The sequence below is a fragment of the Acinonyx jubatus genome, chromosome A1, assembly GCF_027475565.1.
Source record: "Acinonyx jubatus isolate Ajub_Pintada_27869175 chromosome A1, VMU_Ajub_asm_v1.0, whole genome shotgun sequence".
In the NCBI taxonomy this organism is placed as follows: Eukaryota; Metazoa; Chordata; class Mammalia; order Carnivora; family Felidae; genus Acinonyx; species Acinonyx jubatus.
Window position 1 is genome coordinate 215,172,022 of NC_069380.1, and position 10,486 is coordinate 215,182,507.

The following is a 10,486-nucleotide window of genomic DNA, read 5'->3' on the forward strand; positions in this document are numbered from 1 at the left end:
CCCCCCTCATGCTGTCTCTGTCTCAAAAATAAACATTAAAAAAAAAGAAATAAATAAAAAAAAGAAATGTTGCTCTAAGCTTACTCTGTCTTTGAATAAACTTTTGAGTAAAAATATTTTCACACAGGAGTCATTTGAAACTACAATAGGCATTGCCTCTGCTTTCCCAAACCTAAGTAAGATCATGAATCTATGTTACTGTACTGTACACGGGCCCATGTTTAGCATAGGATGGTTATACCCAAGGGAAGTTTAGTGTGTCACATAGAAGGTTATACGATATAAATATACAAGAATTGGCAATATTACATTTATCAAGTGCCCCAATCGAGACAATCTGGTTACTTGTAATACCACTATATTCCTTACATATGTCATTTTCATGAGGTTTTGTACTACAAAAGTTAACACACACACCCTGCTGCCTTATTTAATTTTCAGTGTAAATTTGTTTCTGCTTCTCACTAGGTGCAAAGATAGTTATCAGACAGTTTATCCAGAATACATAGAATTTTCCTTGAGAAGGAGCCTGAAGAAGGTTTTCTTTCTTTTATTTTTACAGATTCTATCCCATCTCTTTAGAAGTCAAACCGCCATGCTGTAAGTTCAAAGAATCACTTAGGTTAAGACCCATTTGACTCCGTACTTTTTAAAATATGGTTTTACCCTTGAACCACAAAAGAAATGTTATCACTGCTCTAATCCCAGAAAGGGTAAAAGATGAAGAATTTTAGTCCCTGCTAACAAACTGCTAATAACTCAACTCATCTCCCAAGAAATATTACTTTGGAATGATTTCCTTTTTAGATGTTTTCATTATTAGTATCAATACATTATTTCGAGGTAGGAGCAAACTGCCTGTTTCAATGCAGGATGTGTAAAAAGAATGAGATTTCTCAAGTGAATCTGTAAGCAAAGTACACGGTTAGGAATTATGGTTCCAAAAACCCTGCACTGAATTATGCTATGATACAAAATGTGAAAAAATCATAACTCAGTTCTTGTTATGAAAATGAGATGTGCTAAGAATCTTAAAATAAAGGGAGAAAAATCTTTTCAAACTAATGTCTTACAGATATGGAGTTGATTTTTTTCCCCTGTACTGAGATCCAAAACATTTGGCTACTTATATTTACCTCTCTAAATATACAAACTGAGAGTCTGAATGCCACAAATTTATAGTGTTATTTAATATTATAATTATTAGCTACTATAATGTATACAAAGCTAACTTCACCATCTAATTTAGGACCATGCTGAAAATCCCACCTTATGTATCATCGAGATTTTACTGGTTGGAAAGTATTTTTACACAAATGTTATCTTGTATATTCCTACTAATTCCATTTAGGTTAGAATATTTTGGAATGTCTTATTATAAAGGGGGTGGGGCTCCTTGGCACATGTGGTGCAGATTTCCGAGAGGAAGTTTGTCGGTGATGGCATCTTCAAAGCTGAACAGAATGAGTTTCTCACTCGGAGCTGGCTGAAGATGGCGACTCCTGGGTTGGGGTCCGAGTTACATCAACCAGAACAGAAATCATTATCTTGGCCAACAGGACGCAGGATGTTCTTGGGGAGAAGGACCTATGGATTCAAGAATTGACTGCTGTGGTTCGGCAGAGGTTTGGTTTCCCTGTAGAGTTTTTATGCAGTGTAGAGCTTTATGCTGAAGCGTGGCCCCAAGAGGTCAGTGTGCTGACCCAGGCAGAGTCTCTGTGTTACAAACCCCTAGGAGGCCTCGCCGTGTAGAAGGGCTGCTGTGGCCCGTGCTGCGGGTCATCAAGGAGAGTGGGGCCAAAGGCTGTGAGGTGCTGGTGTCCGGGAAACTCTGAGGACAGAAAGTTAACCCAAGAAGTTTGTGGATGGCCTGATGATTCACAGTGGGGGCTCTGTTAACTACTACACTGACACTGCTCAGACAGGGTGTCCTGGGCATCAAAGTGAAGATCATGCTTCCTTGGGACACAAGTGGTAAGACTGGCCCTAAGAAGTCCCTGACAGATCATTGAGCATTGTGGAAATCAAAGATGAGATACTTCCCACCACCCCCATCTCAGAACAGAAGGGTGGGAAGCCAGATCCGCCTACTGGGACACAGCCAGTACCAATTGCCTCAGCAGCTAGATCTGGAATCTGGATTTTGCTCTGCAAAGACCATTAATAAAATCTTTGTAAAAGAAAAAAAAAGTTACCGGAAATAAGGGGAAAAAAAGATTTATTTAACGTTATTAAGATTAATTTTATGGAAAACATTTCACCAAAAATGTTTTTGTGACATTGAACAGCAACTCTTAGTCTATTAGAGTTTGAGTGTCTAATTGTTTTTGTAGTTACAAAGCCCTATATGTATTTGTACCGTTTCTCATATAATGACTATTGCTTTCCTAAGATGTACACCAGAACTGATTCTCATAGTTTCCTTTGACGCTCGGTCTCAGACATTGCCAATCAAATATTCCGTTCATACACAGAAACCATGTTTTAGTCTGTTTGGTGCTATGTTCATCTATCTGAAGCCACCATACTGGTTTTCAGCCAGTAACCCTGCAAGTAATTAGTATGACCCGAAGAAGCTATAGTATTGATGGGGATGGCAGCAAAATTGGTAATGTAGTTCGTGATGCCCCAATGCATTGATCTTGCTGTACATAATACTGGCTTCTAGATTTCTTGGAGACTCTGAAATTCCTAATATCATTTAAAATGGTTTTAAGTTTTAAGAAGTTTCTTTTCTGCTTTTATCTAACCAGAGTGAATCCTGTTGTAGGTAACTGAGAACCTTAACTAATTGGAGTGTTTCTTAAATAATGTCTATAAGCATTTTTAAAATATGATGTCCATCTCTGAATATTTTTCTCTCTCCATTTCATCATTTCATATTTACAAAATATGTGTATATATATATTATACATACATGTGTGTGGACCTATACCTGCTTACATGTATAATTTCAATTGCCTGTTGCTTTCACAACAATTCAATGTGAACCTGGCATCTAAAAACAACACAAACGTATTATCTTACAGTTTACAGTTCAGAAGACCCAAGTGGTTCACCTGGGTACTCTGCTTAGGGTCCCACAAAGATACAATCAAGATATTGGTAGGTCTTTGATCTTTTCTGTAGGTGGACCCTCTACCTGAACCAATCACCATGGGCTCTAACCCTCTTTTGTCAGTTCGGTGGCTGACAGGGAAGTTAGCAAGATTTTTGGTCTACAGTGCTTGTACTAACAAAATTTGATAAGACCCAAGTGGGTCTTAGCATTTGCCATATTTGGTTGAAATAATGGCTAATACTTGAAGGGTTTGGAGCTCTGAATCTCAAACCAATGCAAGCACCAAGACCAGTAATAACAAGACTGACAGTAAACAGAAGGGTGTGCAGCTGCACCTGACAGGTGTTTGTCGCCTAATGTTGATTTTTCTCCAGCGTGTACTATTACCAAGGAAGAGCTGTCTGGTTTTATAATTTGGGATATGGTATTGATTTTATTATTACTTCTGAATGTGATTTTTATTTATGAAGCAAGCTTTTTTAATCCCCCTTTTGGTAGTTTACACTCTACTTTCCTGTAGAGGATTTGAGGGAAAGACTGGACTAAGTAACCACTCCTTATAATAACCTAAATACTAAGGCGGTTTTTTTAGGTGGTAGAAGCTTAGGTTCACATGGGTTCAATACTAGAGGGACAGCCTATGTATAACAGGACCCAGGAGAGAATGCACCTTTGATTTGACCTCTAGCCCAATGTGGAACAGAAGCAGGTTGAAAAAATCCGTAAGTATAGAAACAGATGTTATTAAATAACCTCATAAATAATTAGTCTCTATGCACATGGCAGAGAGACATGTCCCCCTTTTAAACAGCAAAGGGAATGTATTTTTATAGTTGGTGTGAGATAGAAGTCAGCCAAGAGGCCTTGAATTAAGAGCGATTAAGGCCTTGGGCAAGATAGAGACCCATTTAGGAATTCCCTTTGTCAGACTGGAGTATAAATAGGAGTCTCTAATGTGTCTCTATTAAACTGGCTGTCTAGTACCTACTGGAGAGATGAACATTCTCTTGCATGCCTTTTAAAGAGTACAGCATTGTGTATTCAGAGAAGTGACATGTGTTCCTTGGTTTCTGTTAGCAATGTCTGAAACTCCAAGGGGACAAGGAGTGTCCTATGAGACATTATATTGTGACCTTAGACTATGTAGAGATATGCCGACTTGATTGATCGTTTCCATAAATCTGTGGAGCAAGAGATTCCCAGACATTGTGTGTGTGTGTGTGTGTGTGCGCGTGTTTTGTTTTTAATCCTAAAGGGGACAACTTTTAGGCAATAGCCCAAAACGTTGTAAAAAAATGTGCAGATGGGGTGATTTTCTGGCATCCAGTACTAAAATATCACTCTGAAGTTTGGCTTATTGTGCTCACCTTGGGTCCCATTTTTATTTGGGACATCATTATTAGGGATGGAAATCATTTCACTTAGCTCCAGCAATTTTCTGATGGTGGCAATGCCATTCATATATTCTATGGATTCCCACTCCTACTGACTCAGTTAATCCCTAGAGATGCCCCTGGTAGCCAAGGGGTCTTGAGGAGGGATGACCCCCTCCAGCACTTAATGTCTTGTGTCTTGTCAAAGACTGAGAAGAGGGAAGACCATCCCCTCCTGCATGTGGAAAATGAAAGGGGCTGAAGTTTAGCTCCACCCCGAATCAAAGAAGCCATTGCAGTCTTGCTGAGCTTATGTGGTTCTAATTCCATGGAACTAACTGCAATGGGAAGCTGGGTACACTGGCTTAAGAATCTGTAAGAGTCTTTATTCTCAAAAGATCCTAGTACATGACCAGCAATTTTCACTTAAAGGTATATAATACTGGGTTGAGAAAGGTAATCTCTGGAGTCAGAAACCCACCAACGATTTATGGTCATCACAGGTGGTTCAGAGATTCCAGGGAATGTGGCAAGAGGTTGTTAAAGACTCCGCAGTCAGGGCGTTTCTGGGGGAACTAATGGGAATGCCTATTGATTTTGATGTGCACAGATTTTACAGCCTTTGTTGGAGAGAACTCCGTTTATAATGGATTTATAAGTAGCAACATCAGTGAGATTAAGTAAAATTTGTAAGTGAGGAATATGTTGCCTCCAGAACTCAAAAATGACTAAAAGATACTGGACATGTGAATCCTTATGAGTGTCAAATGAAACTTTTGGGAAGAGGATGTCATCAATGCAATGTCACCTCTGTGCTCTTGGAAAAAGTTGGAAGCAGTTGAAATCTTCACTGAAAAAACTGTGTGCAATGGCAAGGCTGCTTAGGTAACCCATGGGAAGCCTAAAAATTATACACTGTATCCTCTTGGAGGTGAAGGCAAACTGCAGCTGAGAGGCTGTTAAAATAGAACTAATCAGAATGTATCAGCTAAATCTATACTAACAAAATATTTACTGGCTGTTGACTGGATGAAGTTAGTAACTTCAGTAATACTGGGTATTGGGTTTGGAGACCTTAATGAATGGGACCACAGCATTAAGCTTGCAGTATGGGACTGTGAGACACCATTCATCTTTTTAGGCTTAAGAATAGACAAAATTAGACTGCCAAATGGTGAAGCAGTGAAGATAATCACCTATTCATTAATTCATAATTAATGAATTAATTCATAATTCATAATTAAAATGTATGCTAATACATTTTAATACTTAGAGGTCCTATTTTAACTTACATTGAACCATCTTAACCAACTTAAATGGGGGTGTCCACAGAGTCTTATTTGGGTAAGCAAATTTATAGTTGCCAAAGGCTCAACTTAATTTCAGTTTGGTATTCATTGTGCCAGACTCTTCATACCCATTATGGAATATTATAGGGCAATGGGTATTATGACTTTGGAAAATTTAGGCAAATCTATAAAGTGAGGTATACTGAGTTTTCTCTATCATATTTAATTATTATTTAATCCTCAAATTATTAGTTATCATGTTAAAATTCAGTAGGATCCCCAAGTATACCTGTAATTTGAACCCCAGTATTGATCAATCCATGGAGTTTTATCAATTGGTGAATTTTAGCACATGCCAAATGTAATTTAGAACCTGTGATGCAGAGGTCCAAAAGCCAATCAGTGTCCTTTTTATCTTTATGTTACATAAATTATTTTAGTAAATTTTGGATTTCCAATTCGGTCAAATTATGATTTATTTTTAATTTTTAAAATATCCCCCACCTGTATCTAGGTTTTTATGTGCTTTTTGTTTCTTGTTTGTTTTTAATAACTCCTTATGCAGAATTTCTAGGTGGTTATAGGAAAGGAGCAGGGAGGGAGGAATCCAGGTGTCTCTCTCATTCTAAAGCTTTCCAATCCAGCTTCCATTAAAAGTTGCACTTAGAGAACTAGAGCATGCTCCTTTTAGGACAGCACAGATAGCCCCCTGGTCTGAATTCTCAGTGCCTTGGTATGTTAATTTGGAGAAGCACTCACTAAGGTTCAAGCACCTTAGCTAGGGACCTTGCATTGTCATGCAACTGGGTAACTTTGGCAGGTGTTGGGTTTGGGATGGGAGATGCAAGAATGAGGTATTTCCCTTGCTCCAGAGATCCCTTTTGGATTAAACATTGGGCCACTGGGCTTTAAGGGTGTAATTCACAGTACTCCTGAGGATCTGGAGATCCTGTATTTTGCTAGTGACAGCAGCTGGCTATGTGGCAGCAAAGAAGAAAGTAGCTGCTACCCCTATCTAAGTGTCACCACCAGTGATAGCAGGGTGCTATTTCACTACCATGGGGTAGCCCAACCAACACCTTCTTCTAAAGGGGTTGCCAGAAACAAATGGATAAACCAGGGTTCTGTCTCAAATAATAAGAAAGAAATATCAAAGTGAAAGACATAAGGAATCCTGGAATAGCCTGCTATGAAAATATAGGCTGTGACCAAAACCCACTGGAATGCAAAATCTGGAAAATGTGGTTCAAGCGGCTCATCACTCCTCCTGTGTTAAGGAAGACCCATCTGGGTAAGTGTCTAGCTGCTGGAGTTTACACATTAGAGCTAGCCTCCAACAGGATATGGACGAATCAGTGGTCATGGCCACACCATTCTGCTCAAGGTATCAATGTTCTATAAGCTTTAGAGATGGGGCGCCTGGGTGGCTCAGTCGGTTAAGCGTCCGACTTCGGCTCAGGTCATGATCTCACAGTCCGTGAGTTCAACCCCGCGTCGGGCTCTCTGCTGACAGCTCAGAGCCTGGAGCCTGTTTCAGATTCTGTGTCTCCCTCTCTCTGACCCTCCCCCATTCATGCTCTGTCTCTCTGTCTCAAAAATAAATAAACATTAAAAAAAAATTTATAAGCTTTAAAGATTCTTTTGATGGTGTGACACAACACACAAACACTCAAAAGTACACAAGGGGCAAAATTCTGTTATTTAGCTCCAAGGAGAGAAGACAGCTAGGCAGGGCCACATAGGGAGCTGAACCTGCGACAGGGGAACAGAAATCTGGAGCTCAGGGGGCAATTTATATAGAGTGAGTAGGGTGGGGTTAGCTAGGTTTGGTCCTAGGTCTCTATGGATTGGCTAATTTAAATAATGTTGTGGATTCCTTGGCATAAGGCCTAACCCCAGTTGTCTAGTACCAGGTCCTGGGGTAATGAGGGTGGGTGCATAGTGGCCTGCAGCATGAGAATCAGTAAGGGAAGTGGCTGTGTTAATTAAATCTTAACTGCTCAAAAAGGAAAACTAACAGGGCCTCCAGCTGGGTCAAGATAGCACGAAAACAAACAAACAAAACAAAATAAATGGAAGGCTATATTACAAGGGCACCTGGGTGACTCAGTTAAGCGTCTAACTTCATCTCAGGTCATGATTTCAACGCTTGTGAGTATGAGCCCTGTGTTGGGCTCTGTGCTGAAAGATTAGAGGCTGGAATCTGCTTCAGATTCTGTGTTTCCTTCTCTCTCTCTCTCTGCCTCTTCCCCACTCAGGCGCTCGCTCGCTCTCTCTCTCTCTCTCTCTCTCCTTCAAAAATAAATAAATATGAGTAGGAGAGAGCCAAAGCATAAGAGACTCTTAAAAACTGAGAACAAACTGAGGGTTGATGGGGGGTGGGAGGGAGAGGAGGGTAGGTGATGGGCATTGAATAGGGAATCTTTTGGGATGAACACTGGGTGTTGTATGGAAACCAACTTGACAATAAATTTCATATATTAAAATAATAATAATAATAATAATAAAAGCTGGTAATGCTCAGTAAAAAAATAATAATAATTGCTTGAGAATAAATATGAGGTAAGAAAATGTACTGGAAAGGCCACTATTCACCTCCATGAAGGGCCAGTTTTTGCAGAATGTTGGCAGGAATGATACTCTGAGGGCAATACCCGTATATTAATCATACATGGAGTACCACCAGCAACCAATTCAATGCCTTGCTCAGAGATGTGCATGGAATAAATGAATGGATATTTTAATTTAAAAAAAACAAAACAAAAATAAATATGAAAAAAAATTTTAAGTCTATATTAGTTACAAAAATGTCTTGAAAATAAAAGGTTTTTGGTAGGGTACAGGTATACACATAATTACAAAACTTTAACAAACAGTATTGCTCCACTGGGAGAGGGGGTATTTGACAGAAAATCATAAGGGGTTTAGATAAAAGAGAACGATTGGGAAAATTGTAAGTTTTTCACCTAGAAGTCATGGTATAATGCACTGGCTCAAATGCCTGAAAGTTACTTTAAGAACCTGGTAAATAAGTGTTGGTGGGGATGCAAACTGGTGCAGCTGCTCTGGAGAACGGTGTGGAGGATCCTCAAAAAATTAAAAATAAAACTACCTTATGACACAGCAATTGCACTACTAGGTATCCAAAGGCTACAGGAGTGCTGATTCGAAGGGGCACATGCACCTCAATGTTTATAGCAGCCTTATTGACAATAGCCAAAGTATGGAAAGAGCCCTGGTGTGTATATATATGTATACATATATATACATATATGTGTGTGTGTATGTGTGTGTGTGTATATATATGTGTGTATATATATATATATATATATATATGTATATATATATATAATGGAATATTACTCAACCATCAAAAAGAATGAAATCTTGCCACTTGTAACAATGGGATGGAACTAGAGTGTATTAAGCTAAGCAAAATAAGTCAGCCAGAGAAACATAAATATCATATGACTTCACTCATATGTGGAATTTAAGATACAAAACAAATGAACATAAAGGAAGGGAAGCAAAAATAATATAAAAACAGAGAAGGAGACAAACCACAAGAGACTCCTAAACACAGAGAACAAACTGAGGGTTGATGGAGGGATTTTGCGTGAGGAAGATGGGCTAAATGGGCAAGGGGCATTAAGGAAGACACTTGTTGGGATGAGCACTGGGTGTTATACTTAAGTGATGAATCATTAAATTCTATTCTTGAAATCATTTTGACACTATATGTTAACTAACTTGGATGTAAATTAAAAAAAAAACAACTGCTAAATAAATCATGGTTTCAACACTCACCTATAGGGGTGCCTGGGTGGCTCAGTCAGTTAAACATCCTACTTCAGCTCAGTTCATGATCTCACAGTTGGTGAGTTCAAGCCTTGTGCCAGACTCTGTGCTGACAGCTCAGAGCCTGGAGCCTGCTCCAGATTCTGTGTCTCCCTCTCTCTCTCTGCCCCTCCCCTGCTCGCACTCCATCTCTCTCTCGCCCTCAAAAATGAAGAAACTTCAAAAAAATTTTAAGTAGTCACCTATAGTTAATGAGATTGACAGTACAATATATCATTCTATTCTCTAATGCATCTGGCCCAAAGTTTTAGGGAAGCAGAATGTTGGGAATGTGATCTACTCAGCTACCCTTCATTCATATGACGTGGGAGAGATCATCTGAAATAAATCTATTCTTTATCAAGGCATGGAGAAATGCTTTGAGGAGGGGCCATTAGAATTCTTGAAAGTCCCTATGGATACTGAATTCTGTAAGATGTAGACAACAGTGAGAGATGCAAAAATGGAATTGGGTTGCTTGATCTCAATGGGAATGATGAAATTGTGAGTAGAGGCCCAAGTGGTAGCCTTTAACTCTTACAGACATGATGGAAAAAATTACACCACAAGCCACATTGTATGGATCACTTATTTATTTATTTGATCTTCAAGGATATAGAGTGCTGGGTAATTTATTTGCTGGGGTTTTAGAAATGAATGAGATTACCAAAATAATATAGTATACAGTGACATATATAATAAGAAAAAGTTTTAGAACTGGGAGGGAGAAAGCTTGCCTGAATTATGTAGTGCAGATTCATGGCCTCTCCACTCATTTAAGAAATGAAGGGACTTTAAAGACTTACAGCATCTGGATTGAGCAGGAGCCAGAATCCACTTGAGGAAGAACCTTGCTATATGGTATATATACTTTAATCTTTCTTCAAACCTTCTCAAGCGGAAAATAAATACCAATCTTTTAGGGA

At 39.0% G+C, this 10,486-nt stretch overlaps 1 pseudogene; it reads left to right on the forward strand.

Moving 5' to 3' along the window:
- Positions 1 to 595: 595 nt before the first annotated feature.
- Positions 596 to 2,164, forward strand: LOC106986982 (40S ribosomal protein S3-like; annotated as a pseudogene).
- Positions 2,165 to 10,486: the final 8,322 nt, after the last annotated feature.